We start from the raw sequence: 27,735 nt of genomic DNA, 5'->3' as shown, positions 1-27,735 counted from the left end.
AGCTGAAGCTGGTGGGCTGGGTGGGCTATGGGGGAGGGCGGAGGCACTAGTCCATTGCTATCCAGTTTGGACATCTTTCAGTGGTTTAGGGAAGCAGGTTTGCCTCATCTGGGCTCCATGCAGGATGTATGCTGCACAAGTCTGGGGAGAACCTGTCCCATTGTGCAGTGCACAACCTACACTCCTGTACGTGGCAGCCTGGTCTGGGAAAGAGAGGTGCCTGATTCAAGGCAAAAACAGCCCAACACCTAACAGATCCTGGCTCTGGGAACTGAAAGGCTGGTCTTGGTTCACTTTAGTGACCAATTCAATTTCAGATTGAACTAGCCCACACTGAGCTCCTATTATGTGCCAAGCTCATAGTAGGTGATTTTTCTCATTCAAGTCTCTCCATCTCCCAGTGTACCCTCTACTACATTTTGAATTGGAGGAAATTTACTTGTCTTATTGATAGAATGACCACATTTATGTTCTCAGTGCAGACGGTTCATTTTCAAAACTCAAAAGTCAGTTTTGTAGCCAGGTCTGGCATGCAATGTAGATTGCCTTTATGCCTCTAAAGACAATTGAGACATTCAAGTTGGTACTCAAGAGCCTTTCTGGGGCCCCGTGGATGTTTCTTCTCATACTGATGACCCACAGGCTTCCAAGCAATCACTCAAAGGGTCCCTGGGCATTTGGCTCTTAGCCGGGTTAAGAAGGGCCTGTGATTCTGGGAAGTTCTCCTGCATCAGGGGCCGGGCTGCCTGCTGGAGTGGCCTGTGGAACTAGAAAGGACCTGGGTCTTGGGTTCAACTCTTAGCTCTCTTTCCTACCAGCTATGGACCTTGGATAAATTTCTTGCAGTCTCAGTTTTCTTACTATGAAATGGAGATGATAATACATGTTGTATTATATCATGAGGTTTACATGAAATAAAAGGCACTGTTTATTGAGTACTCACTGTGTACCAGATCTGCTGAGCCCTTGACATTTGTCAGCTCATATGACTTGTACCTGGCACAAAATCCCCACTATTTGCTGAATGAATGAATAAACACTTCCTCAGAGGGCCAGCTTCACGTGAAGGCCACCTGGGCACTTGCACAGGACCCCACACTTAGTTTAATGCTCTGCTGTTGCCATCTTGAAATGTTTCATACTTTTTGAACAAGAGACCCTGCTTTTTTTTAAGGTAAGAAGTAGATTTATTAATATCCTTTGTTGCAGGAAAATGGGGCACAAGAGGACAGTCATATCCCAGGTCTCGGGTGAATTCCTGGGACGGGCCACCAAATAAGGATCCTTGGCTTCACACAGGGAAAGAGGACCCTGCATTTTGATTTTGCACTGGGTCCTGCAAATTATGTAGTTGGTATTGCCTCTCCATAAACCTTGTGGGACATACCTATTCTGCATTGTCATACCTATTCTACAGATGCATAAACTGAAGCATAGGGAGGCGAAACTACTTGCACAAAGTTCCCCAGCCTGTAAAATGCAGAGCAGGGCCCCAGTGTGGACCTCCACTAAATGCAGTTCATTTCACTGGGTTGGTGGCCCTGTTGCTCTGGCCTCACGCCTGGGCTGGGCCTGGCAGTGGACAGGTTATAAATCCACAAATTGGAGTGGCCTTTCCTCCAGCTCTTAAAAGTCAGGGGTTTGGAGGATCTCACCAGTCTTTGGAAAAACTTCCAGTTTCTGTCAAAGCAGTAAAAATGGCCTTCAGTCCGCCCACTCTCTTTCTGTCTTGTTCTGGAAGATGAGTGAGAGGTAAATGGGGGAGAAACAAGGAAGATGAACAAATGTCATGGAAAGTCAACAACATCTCCCTCACCAGTGTGGTCGAGGGGAGGAGGACACACAAAAGGAAAGCCCCCCACCCCAGGCCTGGGGCCTCTGGGTGGCTGTGTCCACAGCTCTCCAAACAGTGCTGAAAATGAAAACTGTGGGACAAGCTGGTCCCCACCGCCTAGAACAAAGGGAGGCTGGTGTGTCTTAGTCACTGCTAATTGCTGGCAAATTACTGGCCTTGGGAGCAGGACTGCTTGTAAAGTTCTCAGCTGCTCCAAGCTTAAGGCAATTTATTCAAAGGGAAATAAGGGCCACATCTGCTGAGGTGATGGGGAGACAGGGAGCCTCTTGCAAGCTCATAAAGACTGTGCTGGAATCTTAGATGCACCTGCAACAGGCCTGGTGCTCTCCTCAGCCCAGTTTTTATTCTTTTGGATTGGTTTGCAGAAGGATGCTCAGAAGGGCTTATGAGAACCTGGGACTGTGTGTATGGGTTCTTTAAAAAATAATAAAGTCCTCTACTACTCCCATGGCTGAGTGCACGTGATGAGGGAGTCGTGGGCGGGAGGAAATTGCAACTGTTTTTTTTCAGCCTGAGAGGGAGGGTGTTGGAACAGGTTCTGAAGGAGAGGAAATGCTCTGTTGGCTCTTAATTCCAATGCGGCTGGATTCACACACAACACTCCAGCAGCTCAAGGCAAAAAGGGAGCTTCAGGTTGTAGGTGAGCATAGGTCTCAGGGCTGGAAACCCTGCAAGGGCAAAATGAGAGAAGGAAGAGGAGATAATGCCTTTGCCTTCTTGGACCTCAGTTTACCCTTCTGTAAAATGGGATCTGGGAGCCCAGACTAGAATGGAGCTTGAACATTCTGGATTATGAACCTAGAGAAAAGGGGCAGGCAGGAAGAGGAGGTTATTCATGAGCCCTAATATGTACACAGAACTTTACAGTTTATGAGCCTCTTTAAAGACATTGTCCATTTCTTCTTCATTATCATCCTAGCAGACATACAGAAAAGGACATAAGCAAATGCAAAGTGTCATGAGTAATTCTAATTGTAATAAATTCTAAAGCAAACACCCGTCTAGTGAACAACCTAGATCAAGACAGAATGAATGACAGAATGATGCCAGGAACACTAAGTGATCTTTCCCACTCACATCCCCTCCCATATACTACAGGCACTCATAGCTTTGCTTTTATGAAAATCATTTCTTTTTCTTTCTCTTTTGTTTTAGTTTTGCCACCATGTATACATCCCTCAATGATAAAGTTTAGTCTTGCCTGTTTTTGAACCGTATATAAATGGACTCATACAGGACATGTTATCTGTGTCAGCTTCTTTTACTCAAAATCATGATTGTAACACTGGCCCATTTTTCCAGATGAGAAAAGGGAGCCTCGGAGAAGTTAAGTGACACATCAAAGGTCACATAACTAGTCCTGGCAAAGCTGGGCATGAAGCCACACCGCCTGGTTACTCTGTTACCCAGATCAATCCGCTGGGGTTGCTAACGTCCATTTCCAGCCATAGGGCAGAGTAGGTAATCCGAGAACAGAAGAGACGGCCCTTATGGCTGAGCCAATGTCACGGGCCCTAGAGAAGGAGCATCTGTGCCCTGCGCTTCTCTGGTGGGATCCCGTGTCCTGGAGTAATTCTCCCATTGAGCGTATAAACAGTGAGGGAGAGAGAATTCCCCCAAAGGAAATGGGGGTGCTATTAGGAAGGGGTGATGCCAGACAGCCAACAGCAACACGTGTCTTCTCCTTCCTTCTTTCCTAAATATAGGTCAATCCTTTACAATTGTTCCCGTTTCACTTTTTTTTTTTCTATTGAAGCATAGTTGATATACAATGTTGTGTTAGTTTCATGTGTAGAGCAAAGTGATTCAGTTATTTATATATATATATATATATATATATATATATATATATATTCTTTTTCAGATTCTTTTCCATTATAGGTTATTACAGGATATTGAATATAGTTCTCTGTGCTATACAGTAAATCCTTGTTTATCTATTTTATACACAGTAGTGTGTATCTGTTAATCCCAAACTCCTAATTTATCCTTCCCCGCCCCTTTCCACTTTGGTAACCATACATTTGTTTCTATGTCTGTGAGTCTCTTTCTGTTTTGTAAACAAGTTCATTTGTAGCTTTTTAAAAAAAGATTCTACATGTAAGTGATATCATATGATATTTGTCTTTCTCTGCTTCACTTCTTAATATATGAGTTAGGACAATTTATCAAAATAAACCACTAAGTACCAGTGGGCAACAGTGAGCAATCCAAGCTAATGGAAGCATAGATTTTTCTGAATTTCTTCTTCAAGAAAGCCTTGCATTTTCTCCTCATAGGCTCTTGCTCCTGAGGCTGACACAAACATAACATAAAATTGAGGCATTTTACAGCACCCGGATGCCCACAGGACTACATTTCCCAGCCCCTGCCTGGGCAGTTGTTCTTTCATGTCACCCCTGCCTTTGCTTGGCCCTTCAGCTTCATGCCAGAGACCACTAAAGTTTGGAGAAATGCCCTCAGTTTCCAGCAGTGGCATAAAATGTTTCCTCATATTGTCTTAAGTGGGGCTCCTGGCGAGTCAGTTATATCCTAGACGGCAGAGAGGCTCCTGGTTTTCGGAAGATATTTGCAGCTGGGATGAGACTTTGGGGAAGGGGGGATTCTTGGCTGGAGAGGGGAGATGGTGAGGGAGGAGAAATGAATATCTGAAGAAACTGGGCTGTGGGTATTTGGGTGTGGAAATGGGGGCAGGGCAGCTTAGGAACACAATACAAGGGTCACAGTGCTCGGGGAGGGAGTGTCAGGTGAAGACAGGGCCCTTGCGCAGACCCTGGCCTGGGGCTGCTCCTCCAAGGTGCTCATGACTGAGGCCTTTGGTCCCTTCCAGGAAGGCACAGAACTCTCCCCAGGACCCCCCGAGCCTCAGGCAGAGGCATGAGCACTGGTCTAGGAGTCCAGAAGCACTCAAGATGTGGCCAGTCCTGTTCCACGCACGCTCCTGTGTTAATTCATTTGAGACTTACAAGGACCCTACACTTTTTATTGGCATCATTACTTTGTCGTAAAAGGGAACGTTACTGTTCCCTTTTGACAGACGAAGAAAATGAGGCACTGTGAGGTTAAATAACATGCTTGAGCAAACCAGTGGTGGAGCCAGGATTTGAACCTTGGTATCTGACTTGATTTTTTTTTTAAATCTTAAAAAATGAGGGGATGGGACTGGGCGACATCCATCGTCCCTCCCGGCCCACCATCAGAACTGCCCATGGTCTTGTCTGCTAACTTTATTGTGAAGTCTGGGGTCACGCAGGGCAACAGAACAAACCTTACGAAAAACAAGCAGCTTTGTAAAAGGGGAGCCTGCGGGCTGACCCGATCTCCTTCCTTGAGATCATGAGATTATAAGAGACCAGCCAGGCTGGGGGCACATCTTGCCCGTGGTTTGCGGAGAGCCGCCGTGAGCCAGCGGTCCCTTGAAGCTCCTCTGTGTTCTGGGTCTCTCTGAACGAATCCTGCCCTGCCTCGCTCGTGCAGCTAATGCTGGATGGGGGCGAACTCACCTCCTCTGACCTCCCCACCTGCTACGCCAGCATGGTGCCAACTTGTACTCACAACCAGAAACAGTGGCGGGGACTGAAGCTGGGCCTCTCTCATCCTTTCTCTGTGGGTAACACTGGGTTGTCATAAAGTGGGGTCCACCTGGATAGAATGGGGAACCTAAGGCTTTCATTGACCTGACTTACTTGGGTGCCTGCTTAAGCTGAGAAGCAAAGATAAGCCACAGGGGGGGCGTTTAAGAGTCACCAGGTCATTGTTGGAAACAAACTAGTCCTGAGAGTCAGAGGGGAGAGACGTTGGCCCCAGCTCTGGGGGAAGCTCTGAGTGACAGCATCGGGGAACCCCTACTACCCACTCCCTGGACAGATGATCAACCAGTCTTGGAGCAACTTGCTCAAGTTCACAGTGAGTGATGGTGGAACTAAGATTCAAACGGGATCTCTCAAGGCCAAGTCTGGGGCTCCAGCCACTTAACCTTTTCAGCCTTCACACCTGGTACCAGCTCAGGAAACCATATGCTCTGGTCATATGGGCTCGACACCCAGAAGGCCCCACTGCGCTGCCAACAAACATGAGACTGAGAAACGCGAACATGAGTTTGTCCCATCTCTAAGGGAATCTCCAGTGATGACTCAGCACCTGCGTTCTCTGAGTTCTTGGAGCTCCTCCATCCAGAAACAGAGAGCCTAGGAGTAACATGGCTGGCAGCTCTCGGAGTCGCTCCAGGCCAGGAGGGACACAGCCCATCACGGGCCACCTTGGCAGCCTGTGCTGTTTCTCCGGGGAGTGGATTGATCCTGTGCTCTGCACTCTGTCTCTCCCAGTCCCCAGACGCAGCGATACCACTAACCAACACTCATTACCCTTCACAGCAATCTAGTGAGGTTGATACATTAGTGCACAACAGCATTTTACTGATGAGGAAACTGAGGCATAGGAAGGTTAATACCCTGCCTGTACTGGTTAAGTATAACGAGTCAGTGGGAAAGCCAGGATGGCAAACCCAGACAGCCTGGCTCCCAAGTCCATGAGCCCAATCATTGCACCCAGGTTATCCCTCCCTTCTCCTTTCTGGGGGAATTTCACTCAGCATTTCCTTTAAGAAGCTCCCCTCCTCCATTCCGTGAGGTGGGGGGAAGGGAGGGGCTGGCTGTCAGCCACCGTGCCCCACCCACAGGGCGGAGCCAATGCCCAAGCTGGGCCAATCAGATTCTCTAGACACAGGACTCCTTGGCTGATTGACAAAGACGTCTTGAGTCATCCTCACAGTGATGGCCCCCAAAAGCTCCTTTCTGACTGAGTTCTCTGGACCTGCCTTTGTTTCTTCAGCTTTTCTTTCACCACTGTGAGCTGTCCAGTTTCCTTCCAATAAATAGCTTTTTTCCCCTGCTTGTTAGCCAGAATTAGGTTCTACAGTTCAAGAACCCTATGGGTATAACCATTGCAGAAATGATTTACTTTTCATTTCATATACATTTAGTAGGTGCCCAAACAGGCCTGCATTCAAATGTGAGCTCTGTACTTACTAGCTGTGTGATCCTGAGGAAGGGACTTCTCTGATCTGATCTTCACCCCTCTCATCTGTTAAAGGAGGACATTACCTTGTAGAACAATTATAAGAACAACGTTCCAAGAAGAGGAAACACCAGATGCAAAGGACTGGAAGTGAGTGAGTGTTTGCCTTTGACCACAGTGGCATGTGGCATTAATGGCCCTGTTCTACACCTCTCCCTGTGTCCATGCCCTTTGTCATGTGGCTTTGCAGTACTCGCCTTGTTGTGGGTGGGAGGTACTTCCCTACCTCTTTACTCTGGGCTCGACTATGTGCTTTGGCTAATGGGATGATAGCAGATATGGCTCCAGCAGACACTTGATAAGGGCTTGCAGGACGGATTTTGCTTCCTTGTGCTATTACCATCACCTTCAGATGGACATACCCAGGTGAACCCACTGGTCTCAGGTGGAGGATGAGAGAACATGGAGCAGAGCCATCCCCAACTGAGCCTAGCCTAGATCAACGAGCTGCAGACTCATAAACCGGCCCAGCCAAGACCAGCAGAGCCAGTCAAGTTCAGCCTGGGTCAGCCACCTCCCAGCTGACTCACAGACATGTAAAAAAATCATTCATGAGCGTTATTTTAAATGACTGAAATTTGGGATATTTTGTTATGTAGCAATAATTAACTGATACATACACTGGTGCCCAGAAGTGGACATAAAACATAAAACATATGTAACATTGGTTTTGGGGACTGGGTGGTGGGAATGAGTAAACTATTAGGGAAGGCTGAAAAAATAGTAAGGAAATTGCTCTTGGAGGCTGGAAAAATGGCAATCCACATTATGTAATGCTGAATCCTTTAGGAAAACTGTTAGTAACTTGGGAGATAAAAAGTGTATCTAATGAACTCTTGGACTTGGGCAAAGAGATTTCTCAGCAGAGTACTGAAAGCATCAGTTGGCTTTTACGACTGTGTTTGATAAGGTACTACAAAGAAGAGACAAGCTCATGAAATAACTGCCTAGTTTGCAAGTAGTATTAGGAGGATGATAGAGAAGTTAGAATCTGTTCTGTTGTTGTGGCTTCTGGCACATGCAGTAGAATGGAATCAAAGACAAAGGGAACCCACAAAGATTTTAGACAGAGTTATATTGACAAAACGACTCCTAGCCTGAATTAAAAGAGATGGACATCGTTCAAAATATAAAAAGACCTCTGGGTAGGAAGCAGTTTCAAAAGATTGCTTAAAGGCTATATTTTATAATGCCTTCAGAAGTAGCCAGGGATGGTGATAAAAAAGGAAGGACATCTCAGAGGCTGGAGCAAGAGCCACAGAGAACAATGGGGAGAGAACCTTTCTTAGAACACAGATCTTGGAGCCTTCCGGCCGGAACCGCCATCTTCCAGTAATTTGTCAAAATGACCAACGCAAAGGGAAAGAGGAGGGACACCTGCTACATGTTCTCTAGGCCTTTTAGAAAACATGGAGTTGTTCCTTTGACCACATACATGTGAATCTACAAGAAAGGTGATATTGTATGTATCAAGGGACTGGGCACTATTCAAAAAGGAATGCCCCGCAAATGTTACCATGGCAAAACTGGAAGAGTCTACAATGTTACGCAGCATGCTGTTGGCATTGCTGTAAACAAACAAGTTAAGGGCAAGATTCTTGCCAAGAGAATTAATGTGCATACTGAGCTTTTGGGCACTCTAAGACCCGAGATAGCTTCCTGAAATGTGTGAAGGAAAATGATCAGAAAAAGAAGGAAGCCAAAAAGAAAGGTACTTGGGTTCAACTGAAGCACCAGCATGCTCCACCCAGAGAAGCACACTTTGTGAGAACCAATGGGAAGGAGCCTGAACTGTTGGAGCCCATCCCCTATGAATTCATGGCATGATGGATGTAAAGAAAATAAAGGACCTGGACTGTACAAGTGTTTCTCTTAATTGAGTAGAACTGTTGTGTCCCCTCCCCCAAAGAAATATTTAAAGCACATTTTAATTGTGTCCAGATTCAGTGGGTGATGTCTTTACTTTTCAAATTTAGTAGTTTTTCTTCCTGAAAGATGTGAGGTAGTTTGTTGTGCAATATGCTCCACTGGCTAATAAACTGCCAGATATTATTTATATATATATTAAAAAAAAGAATGCAGATCTTGGAGCTAATCAAGGAATGTTACCTATCCCCAGGTTGTGGTAGCTGGAAACATTTTCCCAGCAGGATTTCAGAATTGCTATGGACCAGTGACTGGTATGGACCTCCTTCTTCCCCTGTTTGAATGGGAATGTTTATTGCAGATGTCCTGTCCCTAGCTTACCATTATATGTTGGAGGTATGGGAGATGGATAACTTGCCCAGAGGTCTTGGATCAAAAGGAGCTGCATCTGGACCTGATGTAGATCATGAGAAAGTAGATTTTGAGCTTGATGCCACTGGCTGTTTCTCAGTCTTGCAATGGGAGTGATTGATTTTTTGCGTGTGGGAAGGATCTGAATAATTGAGGTTGAGTGTAGGGTGCAATAGATTGATTGCATTAATGGACCCAAATCTTCACCCCGGCCTGTATCCACATCCTTTGCCATGTAAATTGGCAGTGCCCTCTTACTGTGGGGAGGGAGCACTTCCCTACCCCTTGGCTCTGGGCTCCCATATGACTTGCTTTGGCCAATGGGATATTAGCAGAGCTGACACAAGCAGAGTCTTGACAAATGCTTACACGATGGGGTTCGCCCCCTTGCACCTCTGACATCACCATCAGAAGGCTACGCTCAGGCCAGCCTAGTGATCCATGGAGGAGGATGAAGGACACACGTGACAGAGCCTCTCCCAAGCTGGGCAACTGCAGACTTATGTGTGAGTTCACTCAAGACCCACAGAACCACCCAGCCAACTCCAGTCAATCCACAGAGACATGAAAAATAATATGATTGCTGTTTTGAGCTGCAGAGATTTGCAGTGATATTTTTATGCAGCAGTAGATATCTGATATAGCAACACAGTGGAGTTTTTCTCCACGGGAGGCTGCTAGCCACACATGAAGACCAGATGAACCCCTTCCCTTGTAAGACTTCTCCAATACTAATCATGATAACAATAACAAAAGCTATCACTTACTGAACTCTTATTTCCAGGTCCTGTGAGAAGGGCTATATGCGTCATCTCGCTGCAATTCTTACAACAGCCCTCAGGGTTGGTTATGATTATTTCCATTTTATAGATTAAAAAACCCCAAAAACCCCCCCGAGGCTCAGAGAGGTTAAGAAAACAGGCTGAGGTCACACAGATAGTAAGTAGTACAGTTTGGATTCAAGCTCAAGCTAGTCTAACTCCAAAAGCTATGCCATCTAGTCAGGCACAGGCCCTGTAGTGAATGGGGTTGGTTTCAGGCCTCCATTCTCCAGGCTGCCCTATGGATCACACAGCATTTGTTGGTTTTGTTTTCCCAACAGACTTTAATGTAAGAAATTATTTGAACAGGTGTTGGAGAATTGAAGAAGTGAAACGAGTCATATGAGGGTAACACAGAGGTAGAAGCCACAGCTGTCATCACCCTTAAATCAGGGAACAGAGGGAAGAGGTGGAGTTATCAGAACTTTGCAGCTGGGACTCCAATTTCTGGGGAGGAGCCCTGCCTGGCAGATGCTGGTGCCTCTGATGGGCAGAGCTCATTTTTGACATGTGAACAATGTCAAGGGCATCAAGGAACATAGCTGGCTGGTTGGGGAAGGACTGGGTTATCCAGTCTGGAACCCACTTTGTTCCAGACATAAAGAAGACCCCCAAGGAGAAGGAACGACACCAGGGAGAAGATGGGGCTTGGATTAGGCATCAGAAGATGGGGATAACTGAAGAAGAGATCTAAGGGAAGGAGTCGCTCACCCAAGGTCCTGGGGCTAGAATGGGAGCAGGGCTGAGACTGAACACAGATCCAGGTGTGCACACTTCCCACACTGCCCTGGGGAGGGACACACCCCTGGAACTTCCTCCCAAGGCCCCAAGCATGGGCTTGTCCACCCTCTGACACGATGATAGTGGTCATGTGTGCTGGGGAGGGCAAGAGACAGTGGCCCTCTGAGTAGGAGTATGGGGGCCACAAGCATGGCCTTTGCAGCCAGATGGTCTGGGACCTAATCCTCCCCTCTGCCACCTAGTAGCCATGTGACCTCAGGCAAGTCCCTTAACCTCTTTTATTTTTAAACTTTTTATGTCAAGAGAATTTTAGATTTACAAAAGACTTGCAAAGAGAGTTCCCACATACCCTTCACCCAGCTGCCCCTGATGTTAACATCTTACATTCATCCCAAGGAAGAAAGTAACACTGGTACATTACTGTTAACTGAACTCCAGACTTTATTCAGATATCTCCAGTTTTTCCACCAATGTCCTTTTTCTGTTCTGGGACCTAATCCAGGATACCATGTCGCACTTAGACTTCTCCTCTCTTTGCTTCAGTTTCCTCACCTGTAAAATGGGGTGATGGTAATGATGGCACCTATTCCCTCGTCCTCTTGTGGGGATCAAGTGATGGATCACCGATGCTCAGCACTTAGGTGGTGCCCGGCACAGGGAACTGCTGTGTAAGTGTAGGTCATGGTTATAACACTTAAGACCAGTGACAATTTTCCTGCCTTCTGGGAGCGCACCTTGGATTGCCAGCCGGAGCCCCTACCACTCACTCAGGACTCAGGTTCCTTTGTAAACCCCTGGCAGTTAGGTGGGTGACAGCGAATCCCAGATACCATCACTGAGACCCAAGTGGTGTGAATCCCCACCATCCAAATCCAGCAATTGCACTCTTCAGCCTGAGCTTACTGCCCCGCAATGATCAATTCTGTAGGAATTTCACAGGTTCAGCATTTGAGGCGTCCCACACATACTGGGGGAAGAGGGATCAGGACACAGAGCGAGCTGTCTCAGAAATAGGAGAAAGAGGAGCAAAAATAGGAACCCAGGGAGAAGGTGGGCAGCAGAGCATCATCTGGGCCAGCCTGAGACCCTCCTTTCCAAGTCACAATGCCACCTGCAAGCCCTCGTGGAGTGCCCGGTGCTGGCCAGGCTCTGGGAGGTCAGCATGACGGCGGGCGCACATGAAGGCGCCGCCCGAGGCCACCTTCTGGGAGCTTCCCGCTGCCTCTGGGTTCTGGAGGCATCCTCCAGGGAAGGCCCTGATGGCCTGGTTGGGCATTTCTGCAGAAGCATCAGCTGGGTAGGAGTAAGGGGGCGGGGAGGGGAGCAGAGAGGAGATAACGCGTGGCCAAGGCAAGGGGCGATGTGGCAGACTGGAGGGAGAAGCGGGCGTATGTGATTCCCCGTGAGCTAGGCTGTATGTTCAAATGAGGACAAATGTTTGCCCATGGGCACCAAGCCTGAGGGAAGCCCAGCAGGAGAACAGCGCGGAGAGGGCTCAGCCTGCCTGGGAAATTGTTGCATGGCTCTGCATCATGCTGGGAAAAATAGGGAGTCTGGGGTTGTGACGACCAAGGGAAGAAGACCGGAAGCTGCCATGCATCACGCCTGCTGTGGGCCCTGAGGCTGACCTCCGCTGTCAGGCACCCTCCCTTCTAGCTACCCCGGAGTAGGGGTTACAGAAGCTCAGAGAAATTAGCTGATTTGCTCACGGACACACGGGTACTAATTGGGAGGGGTGGGGTGTCTCATACAGTGTCCTGCTCTGAGGAGGGTGAGCTGCTTATTACTCTCAGGGGGTGGGGGTAGGGGACTTCTGCACCAGGCTCGCCTCCCAGCTCACAGCCCCACCTGCTGTCATTCCTGGCTCTGATGCAGCTCATGGGCTCTGGAGCTCACGCCTAGCTGTGGAGGCAGCTGGGAAAGTCAACCCACGGCCTTGGGGACAGACTTGGGGGCTTTAAGACAAGCACCAAAAAAATACTAGAAGGGCAGAGAGAAGCCAGCACTTCATTTAGACTGCAGTGGCTGTGCAGAGGCACATTCCGGCAAAACTTCAAAGAACTAGACTGAGAAGGGTCTTGAGGAACAGGAAACAGGCTAACAGGTAGAGGGAAGAGGGGCAGCAATGGTGTTTGCTGCTGATTGCATTGATGGCCCCAGGGACTGGCCCACGCTTTTTGCCATGAGATCTTGCAGCTTCTTCTCACCTCCGATCTGGGATGCCCTTGGTGCTTGCTTTGGCTGATAGAATGCAGCAGAAGTGTGCCAGTCCTGAGCCCAAGCCATAAGAGGACCCGCATGCTGCCACCCACTCTCTTGGACTCCAGCCTCCTCTGTGGGAATAGCCTGGGCTAGCCTCTTGGAGGATGAGACACCTCATGGAGCAGAGGCAAGTCACCCAATTGTCCCAGCTGAGGCTCTGGCATGGGAGAGAGCCCAGGCCACAGCTCTTCTGCCTGCTGACACATGAGTGAGACAGTTAAGACAAAAGAACTGCCTCACTGACCCCCAGACTCAGAGGCTAAACAAATGCATACTCTTAAGCATGGGTTTTGTGGTTTGTTACACAGCATTATTGTGAAATAGAGAACTGATACAGTGTTCAATACAGGGAATGGGAAGACAAGGCTTGGAGGTGGGAGAGTGTGGGGTACCTGGGGATGGTGAGCAGTCCAGAATTTCTGTTTCAAAGAGAGGACTGGAGGTAGCCCCAAAGTATTCTCCAGCCAGGGGCCCTGGAACCTCCAGGGCAGCTGACCTGGCCAGCCGTTTAATGATGGGTCGAGTATCTGATTGCCTGGCTGACTGGCCACCAGCCTGACTGCTATCTGATGAGCTGACCAGTTGCATGCCTGCCAGGTTCACAGACAAATAGGCCAGCCTGATGGGATGTTTCCTCAGCCTGTTTTTTCCTATTGATATTTGCCAGTGGCCAGGCCTTTGAAACACCTATCAAAAGACTGCTTCCTGGCAGATCCTGCTCACTGGTGACTTTTGCACCTCCCTTGTGCCCTCTGTTATGGACTGAACGTTTGTGTCCCCTTCAAATTCATGCACTGGAATCCTAACCCCCAATGTGATGGTGTTAGGAGGTGGAGGCCTTTGGGAAGTGATTAGGTCATGAGGGTGGAGCCCTCATGAATGGGATTAGTGCCCTTTTAAAAGAGGCCCACAGAGCACTCTCCCCATTTCTGCCACATAGGAATACAATGAGAACTTGGCTGTCTGCAACCCAGAAGAGGGCCCTCACCAGAACCCAACCATGCTGGCACCCTGATCTCAGACTTCCAGCCTCTAGGACTGTGAGAAATAAATGTCTCTCGTCTATAAGTCACCTGGTCTGTGGCATTCTCTTACACAGCCTGAGTGAACTAACACACCTTCTGAGCATTCATTGCATCGATGGCCACATGGGGTTGGTCATGTCTACTGTTCTAGTTGTTAGAGGGGAGGAGGCCTTACAGGAGATGCTGATGACACAGGGGGGTAGAGTTAGGACAAGTAAGGTTGAGGGGGTCTTAGATGTGCCTCCTTTCTCTGCTGGTGCTGGAGCTGAAATGTGCCCCTGAAACCCTCTAGTCTAACCCCTTATTATGGAATAGGGAGCCTGAGACAGAGAAGGCAAACAGCTTGTCCTTGGTCACACAGCAAGTTCACAGCTGGGCTCAGACTGGAACCCCATGCCAATGGTCCCACCACACTGCCCAGCACTGCCTTGCCTCCCCATAATCTCCCCTTGCTGCCAGAGCCAAGCTCCCCCTTCACCCCTTCTTCTGCCCCTCTCTGAGGGGGAGGGGAGTAGAGCCACACAGAACAATCTGGCATCCTGGCTGGGTGGATGGATGGTGAGCCCCTCATGCCACCTCAGGACCCCCGAGTGCCCCTCCCTGTATCTGCAGTCATCAATCATTCTCCTCGTCCTTTTCCTGTACCTGGTCTCTCCCCACCAACCCCCACTTCTGTCTGGGGGCTGCTCAGAAGGCCTGGGGGGCAGGGGGCCCAGCCTGCCCCTCAGAGAAGAAAGGGGGGCCTACCAGCCTGTCCTGCCCCTTTCCTTTTTGTTAAGGAGTCCCTAGTCAGCTAGGTTCACAGCAAGGGCACAGTGATGGGGGTGAGGGCAGTGGAGGTTGTGGGCATCAGGGGGTGGGGAAGGAGACCTGTGGGCGTGGAAAGAGCCTGAGCTGGGAGTCTGGAGAGCCATCCCCAGTCCTTGCACTGCCTCAAGAGGCCTCAGTATCTTCATTTATCAAGTGGGGCGTGAGGAGTGTAAGGGAGCTCTGAGATCCTGTCCAGATCCCCAGCCTGCAGTTTTTGTGTTACCCCCCTGAAGATCTGCATCTGAGAAGGGAAGGAGGCTACCTGTGGGGGGTGCTTACGGCATGCCAGGAGTCCTTTGCACCTGCCGTGTGGGTGTGACCCCCAGGACCTTGAGGGAGGCCCAGAGAGGCTCCAAGACCATGCCTGAGTTCCATAGCTGTTAAGAGGCCAAGGCCATTCTGGGACTGGAACCCACGTCTCAGGCCCTGTGAAGGTGCTCTGTGTGACAGAGACAGAGGCCCAGCTCACCTGCACACCTTTGGCAAAAGCACAGGTAGGAAGTAGGTGGGAAGTGGGCTAGTTCAGGCCTAGGCTAGAGGGCCAGCCCCCCTGGGAGGGGCTGGAAGGGAGGGACCTACTGCCTCTGCCCCGAATGTGCAGTTTGGTGGGGGCATGGGTAGTTCTAGGCCTCTGCCTTGTTTCTGAGGAGAGCAAGGAAACGCTCCGTGTGTCCTGACTCTGTGGCTCCAGCAGGAAGTGGGTTTTTGCAAGGCAGCCTCTCCTTTCCCCACCCTCCCCCCCACCCAGGCAGTCCCTCTATCCCAGGACTCCCCATGCCCAGGTTGGTCCCTTTGGCTGGGGACCTGTGTGAACCACAGAGCACCAGCCTTGGCGTCAGGCAGTCCAGAGTCAGGTCCTGGCTTTCTGCCACTGCACCTTTCCATCCCTCAGTTTTCTCATCTGTAAAATGGGGATCATGACTGGGATTACCTCATACGGTTGGGGGAGGGATAGGGCCCTGGTATGCCAGTACATGTAGTTGGGATTCCTGGGGCAGAGATAGGATGGAGGGGCCCACAGGTACTCCTAGCACTGGTGTCTCACCCCCTCCTCCGAGAAGTAAAAGCTGCTTTGGTTTCCATCCCCAACTGCCCCCGCTCTCTCTCCCTCGGGCCATTTGAATGGTCTTTTTTAAAAAGCACAGGGATTTCTGAGCCAAAGGCAAGTCCTGGGCAGCCCCTGGCTGACCATGCCACATTTTGGACTTAAACCTGTAATTCATCACGTGTCTAGGGCAAGTCGTAGGTATCCGAATCTCACACCTCACACTCTCGGCTCAGCCTCCTCCCTCCGGGCACCAGGCTGTTTCCCCGGAGGGCCGGGCTAGTGCCGCTTCCTTTCCTGACTCTCCTAGGATTTGCGCGCCCGCAGGCTCGAAGACACTTGCGCTGCCCCAGGGGGTGATGGAGTAGGGGTGTTTGGAACCCTCTCCCCGCGCTCCCCCATGAGCTTTGAGCTTGGTAAAGGCAGCAGCCGGCAGCTGCCAGTCCCCGGGTCCGCTCAGGGAGGGACCCGGGCTCCTGGCTCAGTCCTTAGCTCCCCCAGTTCGCGCCCCACCCCCTCCCCAGACCCTTGATTCTTTCTGCAGAAAACCCCCAGCCGCGAAAAGCACTGCCCTGGAGCGGGTTCTGGAGTGGCAGGAAGAGCAGCCAATGACGGTGGAGGCCAAGCATTACATCATCACTGTGGGCTCCCATTGGTTGGGGACACGGCCTTCCCGGCGCTTACGCCCGGGCTTGACAATGGGCGTGTCTGTGCCCCAGGCTCCCAAAGGTCTCGTGCTGGGTTTGCAGAAGGGCCAGACGAGCCCGAGGTCCAGGCTCTGCCACTGATAAGGGGTGAGGCGCTGTGTCGCCAGGCGTCAGCTGCCTCACGTGCAAGAGGAGAGAGTTTCTGCTCTAACATCCTCGCCCACTGCCACCGTTCTACAGAACTCCCCAGCACCACGGTCTGACCCAGTTCCTCCACACCACATCCACCGGCTTGAACGTCCTCCCCGCGGGGCCAGGAGCCCTGGGGGGACAAGGATCTTGTCTGGCCCACTCTCCTTTTCATCCCCAGAGCCGGGCAGGACGTGGACATGTATAATAATGGTTAGCGTTAACTGAGTGTTTTCCTAAAAGGCAGACATTGTGCTAAGCCTTATATATCATTTTATTCATATTATAAACATTAACTACCCACTGACATTGAGGCTGGGTGAGGACAATGATTGCCCAAGGTCATGAGACTGGTGAGTGGGAAAGCCAGGCTTCGCACCCAGGCAGGCTGGCTCCAGAGCCCTTAATCCCAAAGCCATGGGAATGAAGGACCAACCCTCACCGCTGTGCCTGGTTTAAGCTCCCCTGCCTGACAGGCAGTCCTTGGCAGGAGCCTTCCCTGGACTGGCTTCTCAGGGCAGGGCTATTCCGCTGAACTGTTGTCAGTGAGCCTGGGTGTTGATAGGATTTGAGGAGTTCTGTCCTGAGATGTCAGAAAGGATTTTAGCTCTTCTGCCACCCCAGGGATGGTGGCACATAAATCACAGCAGACTGGCTCCTGGCATGTCACCTGTGGCATTTGATGCCAGCATGGCTGCCTCCTCTCTCTCCCCATCTGTCTTGGCTCTTGTTTGAACTCTACACAGATTCTCTGAGTGATCCTGAGAAAACTGTGCTGACTGTCTAGGCCTGACATCCGCTAACCTGTACCAGGAAAGGGCGGAGATGGATAATCTCACACCCAGGAAACCTGTGGGGCCCTACCTGTGCCCTCCACCTGAGCTCATCTGGCCTGTGCCCTATGGTTTTGAGCCAAGGTGCAGTTTTGGGGGTGCAGGACCAGGGAGAGGGTGCAGGTGTCTGAATGCTTTTTAAAAAATTTTTTGGCTGTGTTGGGTCTTCGTTGCTACGCGTGGGCTTTCTCTAGTTGCAGTGAGCAGGGGCTACTCCTTGTTGCGGTGCGCGGGCTTCCATTACGGCAGCCTCTCTTGTTGTGGAGCACAGGCTCTAGAGCACAGGCTCAATAGTTGTGGCGCACGGGCTTAGCTGCTCCGCGGCATGTGGGATCTTCCCGGACCAGGGCTCGAACCCATGTCCCCTGCACTGGCAGGCGGATTCCTAACCACTGCGCCACCAGGGAAACCCCTGAATGCTTAATAGGACCAACACCTCTAACCTTAGGGAAGCATCCGTGGAGCCAAGCTTGGTGACTTAGAACATGAATGTCTGACCCATTTCCCCACTACTTCTTGGTAGGTGCTGCAGAGGGCAATGGAGAGCGATTCAACTCTGAAGGGTGGTTTTGCGAAAGAGGCAGCTGGCTTGCTCAGTGTGGCACTGGCAGGCTCACCAAGGGTCCCAGGTGGAAGTTTCCAGTAGACAGATTTCAGCTGTGCATAAGGAAGAACTTGAAGCTGCCCAGCATGAGCTGACTTGTGGTAGTGAGCTCCCTGTCTCCAGAGTCATGCAACAGAGCACTTTTACTCATGCATCTAAACTGGCCTGTGCAAGGCCCTGTGCTAAGTACTGGGGATACAGAGGAGAATGAGACCCAGTGGGGACACGTGCACCTTAACAGATAAATTTGACGTTGTGGGTAAGTGTGAGCACAGGCAGGGGGTGTCTGAGTCTGCCTGGGAGCCTGAAGGGAAGGGTGCTTTGAAGATGAGAATGCAGCCCTTGGCTGAGTCTTAAAGTGGACCAGAAGTTTGCCAGGCAGACAGGGGCTGGGGAGAGGTCTGACAATCATTCTTGCATTTATTCATTCATTCATTCATTCGGGTTATATCTTCTGAATTATATATAGAAGGGCATGTTGCAGAAGAAATGCAAGCATAGGGAGAAGGTAGGACTGGGGACTTTTAAAATTCAGAGTTGCCTTTACCATAGGTGATCAGAATTAATCTGCACGTAGAGATGCTTCTGGGGGGACATTTCCCAGCTCCATGGAGGGCCAGGAGGGACCTCAGCCTTCTCTTTCCTGGCAGACCTGCCTATTGGGTGCTGCCCTTCTTTCCCCTCCCCACTGCACAGCCAGCCCATCCAGTGTCTGTGAACTGCTCCAGAAGGATGCAACTCCAAGGAGGCTCTGGGAGCCGAGTATCCTAGCAACCTCCAAGGCTGACATCCGCAGGGCTAGACACAAACTCAAGGCTTGTTCCAATTCCCTAGCCTTCCATTAATGTGTGTCTCCCACAGAAATGGGGGGTGGGTTGGGGAAAAGAGGAGAGAAATAAGCGACAAGTGTAGCGTCCAGCCCCATCTTGGCCCAGATCAGGCCTCTCAAACAACACAGTGGGGGTGGGGGGGAGGGAGGAACAAGGGGAGTCCTTTAACTGAATATTGCCACCTGCCTGTCACCAAGGTCAATTTACAGCCGTTTAGAATACAATGAATCTAGGCAGTGATCGTCAATGACAGCTAATATCATAAAATGATAGACAGCTGGAAATTATGTTCCTTCTGATGGAAGACCACAACACCATCTATGCAGTATTCCTGCCCCCCAAAAAATCAAACCTGAATCTGATCAAGCCTCTGGAAGTAACTCCCAGTTACAGAGATGCAGCGAGATCTTATCTATAGGAAAAACACTACAAGTTTCATCAACAAGAGATTGTATGGAAAAGGAACAACCGCAAGAACAAAAACAACAAAAACCTCAAACAAAACAGAAGGGGAACAGAAGCTCAAGAGAAACATCAACCAAATATAATATATGGACTTTATTTGGATCCTGATTCTTACTAATAAACTAAAAAACAACAATGACAATAAAAACTAAGACATTCATGAGACAATTGGGGAAATTTGAACACTGACTGGATGTCTACTGATATCATTGGATAATTTTAATTTTTAGGGATGTTAAAATGATTTGGAGATTGGAAAGGGTCCTAATTGTTCAGGAATGCATACTGAAATATTTGTGAATAAAATAATAAGAGGTCTGGAATGTGCTTTAAAATAATCCATGGTGGAGAGGAGGGTGGAGAGGTTTAGATGAAACAAGATTGACCTTGAGCTGATGCTTGTTGTAACTGGCTGGTGATAGGAACACGGGGGTCATTATACTATTAATTTAAGTCATGTCAAATTGCTACTATTTAACCATTTTGGACCTTCAAATGGCAATTTTGTATGGTACAAACTAATCCTTTGGTATATGTTTGAAATTTTTCATAATAAACGTTTTTTTAGAGCAAAAGGAGAGGTCCAATCCTGCTTTTCCAAGAGGCTGTGCCCTAGGAAAGTGGTTTCCCAGGCTGGTACTAAAATCTGTAGGACTGTTATGAAAAAAGCTGAAAACAACTCTCAGAGGCTTCTGTAACCTGCATGAATGATTTCTGTTAAACTAATAATAATAGTAACAATATAATTTACTGATCACTGACAGCAAATGCTTAGCGACTTGACTGGGTATGTTTGAGCTGCGGAAGATGGCTTCATTGACATTTTAACTGCTTACTAAGTAACAATAAAAAATTAAAGGAATCCAAACAAGCAGTAGACAACATCAAACGAAAATTCTTCTTGCTTGGGAAGAAGGCACACAGGGTCATTCCTGGAGCATAAATTTTCCCTGTGGACTGTTGGCCAGAAGACCCCAAAGAGGGGGCAGAGTCAGGCCCTGAACTCCAGCGCTGCTTCATGCCATGGTCTCTGCAAATCTCCCAACTTTTGAAGCGACAGTGTTCAACTCCTGCCCGTTTCTCAGACTTGTGGTTTCCTGTACCTGGAGAAGGCCCAGGTCACTCTACTACGACCCTTGTCTAGTTCCTGTTTTTATCTCGATGCTGAGTTACTCATGCAACCAACAAGGTTTTATTTGTTTGTTTTTAATAACGTTTTCTCTTTGTGAACCACTGTGCTGGGTGCTTTAGATGACACGGTTTCTTGTCGTGACAAGCTCGTGAATCAAATCCCAACTCTTAATATCTTTGTGGCCCTAGGCATGTAGTATTTAACCTCCAATTGGGTCTCAGTTTCCTTACCTGCAAATTGGGGTTAATGATAGTTAATACCTGCATATAGGGACTTTGTGAGGATTAAATAAAATAAGGCAGATCAACCACTTAGTGTCTGGCACATTGTAAGGCTCAATGAATGGTAACTACCATTATTATTATTATTACATAAAACCCCGAGTGTTTAACAGTAAAGATAAACTGTGTGGTTTTGGTGATGTGTGATATAAGATATCCTAGTGGACTGGTTTTGCAGGAAAACGTTGTACGGAGAAACTACTAACTGCCCCTCACTATTCATTGTCCCTTTTTTCCTTAATAACAAAGCTGAGACTACATTTCCCAGCCTTCCTTGCTGCTAGACATGGCCATGTGACTAAGTTCAAAGAAGTGAAAACACAGGTGTTATGTAGGACTTCTAGAAAGGCTGCTTAAAAGGATCAGCTGGAAGGAGAATCCCTTTGTCCCCATTACTTGCTTCTACTGGTATGGAATGCTGATGTGATGGTTGGAGCTCTAGCATCCACTTTGGAGTGTGAATCCATCTTGCAGATAGAAGAAGTGTATTGAGGATGATAGAACATGACAGGAGCCTGGGTTTCTGATGACTGTGGAACCACCACGATGTCCCTGGACTCCCTATCTCTTTACTTTTTTGTGTGAGAGAAGTAAACTCTCTTGTTTACCCCACCCCCTCTTCTCTGGTAACCACCTGTTTGTTCTCTGTATTTATGACTCTGTTTCTGTCTGTTTGTCCATTTGTTTTGCTTTTTAGATTCCACATATAAGTAAAATAATACAGTATTTGTCTTTCTCTGACTTATTTCATTTAGCATGATACCCTCTAGATCCATCCATGTTGTCTCAAATGACAAGATTTCATTCTTTTTTATGGCTGAGTAATATTCCATTGTGTATGGGGTGGTATCTCATTGCAGTTGTGATTTGCATTTCCCTAACGATGAGTCGTGCTGAGCATCTTTTTATATGCTTATTGGCCACCTGCATGTCTCCTTTGAAGAAAGAATGTTCTCTTTAGTGTGTGGGTGTGTGTGTGTGTTTAAGTTATAAGAGGGGCTGGAAGATATCACTGGAAATAACATCAAAGAGGCCAAATGAATCAGATTACAGAAGCCTGTGAGAGGTAGATTCAGAAATATTCTTGAATTTGAGGCGGTGGAGCATTTGTGGGTTTGGGGGTGAGTGAAGGACCAGATGACCATTGGAAGTGAGGAATCTTGGCTGTGCAGTGCCAGGTGGCATTTCAGTTGCCCCTGCAGTGTAACAAGCCATCCCTATCAGTCAAAGAAATCACGAGTCTGTCCAGATTCGGGGGGAGCACACATAGGTGCCCCTTCTCACTGGGTGAAGTGTCAAGGTCATATTGCAGAAACACATGACTTGGGAGATTCAGTTGCAGCCATCTGTGGAAACTACAGCCTGGCACAGAAGGTGTCCTTCCTTTTCAGCACCTATCTAGTTAAGAAGCCCCTCAGGGTGGATGCTTTCTCTTTTTTCGCAGTTCCAGACCATTCAGAAGTATCTGGAGGCGCTTAGCTTTCTAAGTGGGATACACAGTGTGCACCTAAATTATTTATGGAAACAAATGATATCTATCGTGGAAAATAACCAAGAAAAAAGCTTAAGCATTGAACTAATTAGCTAATGTAATTGAAACGAAGGGAATAGTTCAGACTCTAAGTATGACTCAAAAATAAAGAGAAATGATTTTTCAGTGGGAGATGATATAGTTCCCATCACTATCCAAAATTACTGGATTTATGAGTCATTCATTTAACAAAATTTCCTGAGCGCCTACTAGGTGCCAAGCACTGTGCTGAGTCCAGGTTGAAGATGCAGGTGATCCAGCTCCTACCTGCAAGCGGTCGGAAAAGATTTTTAAAATGTGGACTATTATGTGCTAAGCGCTCTGCTGGAGGAATGCAAAAGGAGCCCAGGGAACATGGGGGTGGTTGGGCTCAAGGGTCAACCTTGAGCTGGGGTTTGAAGGAGTATAAGAGTACTGGGGGGCTTCCCTGGTGGCGCAGTGGTTGAGAGTCTGCCTGCTAATGCAGGGGACACGGGTTCGAGCCCTGGTCTGGGAAGATCCCACATGCCGCGGAGCAGCTGGGCCCGTGAGCCACAATTACTGAGCCTGCGCGTCTGGAGCCTGTGCTCCGCAACAAGAGAGGCCACGATAGTGAGAGGCCCGCGCACCACGATGAAGAGTGGCCCCCGCTCGCCGCAACTAGAGAAAGCCCTCGCACAGAAACGAAGACCCAACACAGCCAAAAATAAATAAATTAATTAATTAATTAAAAAAAAAAAGTGCAATTGATTAAAAAAAAAAAGATTGGAAGGGACCTAAGACAGCAAAAGACCCGTTTAAAAAAAAAAAAAAAAAGTACTGGGAACCCAGAGGCAAAGCAGGGTTTGACTTGCAGGGTGACCCTGCAAGCTTCCTGAGGCTGGGTCATCTCAACCATGGCTGAATGTTGATCTGTCTCATAGACCCAAAGTTTAAAAAAAAAAAAAAAAATATATGTATATACATATATATATATGTATATACATATATATATGTATATACATATATATGTATATGGTTTCCCTCTTTTTACTGTAACCTTAAGATGAGCAACAGCTAGTTATATATAGCAATATGGGTCTATTCAGGGAAGGGGCAAGCAGCCCCCCAAATCTCTACAAGCCCAGAGCGAATCATCCAGTTATATTTAGGGCAATAATCAATGTCCATAATGATGACTCTGGGCCATCCAAATGTTTAATTATCTCTTAGATCCATTGTTTAAATGAGGCACACCAGATGATCACATCTTAAAGAAAATCAATCATTCTTATATAAATTTACAAACAACATATACACATACCCTTTGATCTAATTTTCTTGACAGTCCTGTAAATGAGTTTATCCCCACTTTCTTGATAAGGCTCAGAAAGGTCAAGGGGCTCACTCAAGGTCACTCAGTTAAAATCAGAGAGGGGACTCCAACTTAGTTCTTCTGATATGTTTTACTTTCTTGACTGGATAGTGAACTTCTGTGGAACAGCTGATTCTTCCGTGAGGCCAGATAAATGACAGATGAATGGATTCAAGTTAGCATCACGGAGGGGAGGAAGCGATGGTCTTTGGTCCTTTATCATTTAGACCCCCACCCCCAAGGTCATTCTGAGCTTGGATATCCCACTGGCAAGAGAAGGAAGAGAGAGTGTGGCATCCCAAGAAGGTTTTCTGAGCCAGGTGGGGATGTGGCATACATGATGTCCCCCACATTCTGTTGGCCAGAACTCAGTCACGTGGCCTCATCTCAAGATCGAGGTGGCAGGGAAATATAATCCCCAAGTAGTCAAGTGCTTCCCAGTGCCATTTAGACAAGAAAGAGGAGCGTGATTGTCTGATATTCTGCTGGTCATCAATGCCGTAACACACTTGTCAAGCGTTTACAATGTACCAAGCAACATTCTATGAGTTCCACCGGTATTGATGCATTTAATCCTCACACCAAAACCGGGTGGAGGTCCTGCTGTTAGTCCCATTTACAGATAAGGAAGCTAAGGCACAGAGAGGAGGTAGTTAGCTGGAATTCACACTGAGATCCTTGTTCTGGACCTTGGAGCTTGGCTTGTCTCCATCCCACACATCCCTCCTTGACTTCTCCTCTGACTTATAGCCTGCATCTGGCTCCTCCTCTCCATCCTCTGCCACTGTTGCAGGTTGCACTTTCTCCATATCTCTTGTGTTCCCCTCTCCCCCAGCTTGTCCCCTCCCATCCACTGTCCCCTCTGCCACCAGTGATCTTGAAAGTCAAGTGTGGCTCTGTCCTTGCACCTTCCTACCAGTGCCTGCCTGTTGCCCTCAAGATAAAGTCCAGACTCCCCTCCGTGGCAGTCTAGGTCTATCCAGTTTGACAATAGCTCCATCCTCATCTCTCACCAAGCTGTGTTCTCCAAACACTAGGCTTCCACCCCTCTGAGCTTCTCACCAGTCCCCACTCACCAAGGAGCCCAATTGTGAACTCATGCCTTTGCAATGCTGCGCCTTCTTTCTGGAATGATCTTTCCTTCTCGCATTTGCCAAATTCCCAGTTCTTCAGCACGAGGCTCAGAGACCGCCTACCCCATACCTCCCCTTGGGGCTCCCCCAGGTGGGTCCTTCACTCCCTCTTCTGTGCTTTTCAAGTTTGCACGGAGACTCCAGCCCTTCCCACACTACCTTGTTGGTTCTTTACTTGAGTGTCTCCCTCCCCAGACCAGGAGCTACTCAGGGTCAAGACAGTATCTCATCCACCATCATTTCCATGGGGCCCAGAACAGGAGCTGAGCCCTCACACTGTCGAGCCAGGAGGAAGGGAGCCTGTGTTCTATGGCCCGCTCTTCCCTGGCTAGATTTGACCCTAGTCAACCTCTTTGTGAATGAAGGGAGGGCATTTGTCTAGTCAGTGGTTCTTAACCCCAGGAACCTCGTAAAAATTACTGATGGCTAAGTGTTACCCCCAGCGATTCTGATTCGATGCTCCTTGGTGATTCTAATATGCGGCAGGGCTGAGGACCACTCCAGTGCTTCTCTGGCTTTAATGTGCACACAGATCCCCTGGGATCGTGTTGAAGTGCCAGCTCGGATCCAGTAGGTCTGGGGTGGGGCTAGAGGGTCTGCATTTCTCACGAGCTCCCCAGTGATGCCAATGCTGCTGGACCACAGCTTGAGTAGAAAGGACTCAGATGATCTCTCCCATGGCTGGCCTGGCATTCGATGCCACTGAGAAGGGAGGAGGAGGCCTGGAGGCCTGCAGGTCAGAAAGGAGGGGTGAGGGAAGGTAGTGAGGTCAGGGAGGTGGGGCATACCTGAGAGCTGTCAGGGAGGACACATGGCGGGGGGGACATGGTGATACTTGGCACATGGGTGGGTGGCGAAAGTCCTGGCCTGTATGCTGTGGCACCACGGTCCCGTGGTCCTGCGAATCATAACAGCTAGTGTTTACCAGGTGCTGGGCAATATTCTAGACTTCTAATAACCCATTTAATCCCCTCGTCCTTTTCATAAATGAGGAAACAGAGGCACAGAGAGATTAAATAACATACCCAAGGTCATGCAGTAGGAAATAACAGAGCCCAGGCACTCTGGCTGCAGGGTCTGAGTGACTGACCCCTTCACCATATGGCCCCTCTGGTTTCTGAGTCAATGCATATTCATTTCACCAAATATTTGATGGCTCCCTTGCTCTGAGCCAAGGTCCGGGTTGGGCACTGGGAATACAAGGGTGTCACTGCCCTGGCCACCCCCTACAGAACCCCAGCCCCTTCTGCAAGATCTATACTCATGAGCAGCTCCTAACCTCTGGCCCCAGCTGGAGTGCATGCTTGGCTGAATGGAGGGTCAACGTATAGCCACCCACAGGGCTCTGGACCGGAGGAAGGAAAAGCAGCCTGGGGCCCCTGTCTCTTTCCCTGACAACCTCCTTCCCTGCCCTGCCCAGCCTCTTAGGATTTCAGTCCTATTCAGGTCCCCTCTCAGTCCTTGAATTTCACTGTCCCAGCCCACGAGGCACCTAACTGCTTGCCTTTTATAAAATCAATTCCATTCTATTATTTACTAATTACTTAGTTATTATTTTGATGGATGGAATAGGGCACCCAGCCCTCTGGGCTTCTGTAAAACAAATTGCCTTCCAGCCCACACTACTTGGATAAATAATAGATCCTCACATTGTGAGGCAGGTGAAAGCCCATGTGCTGGGATGCCATTGTTCTCTGTGTCCCTTGCTCCTGGGGACCGAGAGCCTTCACCTTCCCTCAGGTGGGCTCTCACGGAGTGGGTGCCCCATTTGGTGAGCTCACTGGCTGAGGTCAGAACTCTCCCTCAGGGAACCTGGTTGCTATGGGGGCTGATGCCCTGAGCTCCAGGTGGGGGAGAGGAGAGGGACACGGGTCAGCAGGAGAGTTATTCAAGTCAGAGGGAATCAGACAGATGAAGGGAAAGCTCATCCCAGCCAGACCCTCCCTGGTCCCAGCCTCTGTCTCCTTGGGTCGTCATGTTGGCACCATTGCCATCACCATCAGGCTGGGAGCTCCAGCAGCATCTGATTTCTTTTCATCTCTGTCACCCCCAGAGCCTGTGTAGATGATGTCATGTGTATCCCATGGGAGGGGAGAGCCCAAGGATTATCATTCCAGTAGCTGTCACCAGCCTGGCATCTGCCATTCATCTGCCATTCTGTTTGACTTCTGTTCCTAATAGCTCACGTTTGTGACACATACTTCCTATGCTAGTTTATAATCCGGTATATTGTTTATTCACAATTAGTATTTCCACTTGATGAAATCCTATGGGATCTTGTAACTTACATAGCAAACGCATAGGGAGCGTTTACAATGAGCCATGCATTGTCTGAGGTGTTATTAACTCGTTGAATCCTCATAGCAGCCCTATGAAGTAGGTACAGTCACCATCCACATTTCACAGGAACCTGAAGCACAGAGAGGTTAAGTCAACTTGTGGGTAAGTGAGGAGCTGGGATTTAAACCCAGGCGGCCTCGCTGCAGATTCTGTGCCCTAACCCTTAGCTGAGCTCCTCTCCTGGTCTTTTCATTTCCAATCATTCTTCTCTTTCTCTGATGTTGTATGCCTGCCTTGATCAACATAAAGGAGCTTCTAAACTTTCTGATCATGTATGCCACCAGCAAAAATTTCTGAGCATGCATCCCTCCAATATACATATATTTAAGTGCCTATAAGTTATGTTCAAGCCCTGCTATCAGGAATCAATATCTCAAGGCCCAGGAATCAATATCTCAAGGCCCAGGAATCAATATCTCAAGGCCCAATATAGACTTCATGCAAGGGCCATCACTTACTATGATGGAAATAACCCACTTTTCAAATAGTCTTCTTGAGAATTTAA

General features: G+C 48.6%; 1 pseudogene across 1 annotated transcript; it reads left to right on the top strand.

The window, feature by feature from the left end:
- The first annotated feature begins 4,349 nt into the window (after positions 1-4,349).
- Positions 4,350-8,869, top strand: LOC309655562 (large ribosomal subunit protein eL21 pseudogene; annotated as a pseudogene). Its single transcript has one exon. The product of its transcript is annotated as a large ribosomal subunit protein eL21 pseudogene (transcript).
- Positions 8,870-27,735: the final 18,866 nt, after the last annotated feature.

This window comes from Balaenoptera physalus (genome assembly GCF_965194825.1).
Source record: "Balaenoptera physalus genome assembly, chromosome: 2".
Taxonomy (NCBI): Eukaryota; Metazoa; Chordata; class Mammalia; order Artiodactyla; family Balaenopteridae; genus Balaenoptera; species Balaenoptera physalus.
The sequence above is the reverse complement of the archived record's forward strand: the minus strand, read 5'-3'. Positions and strand labels throughout refer to the sequence as shown.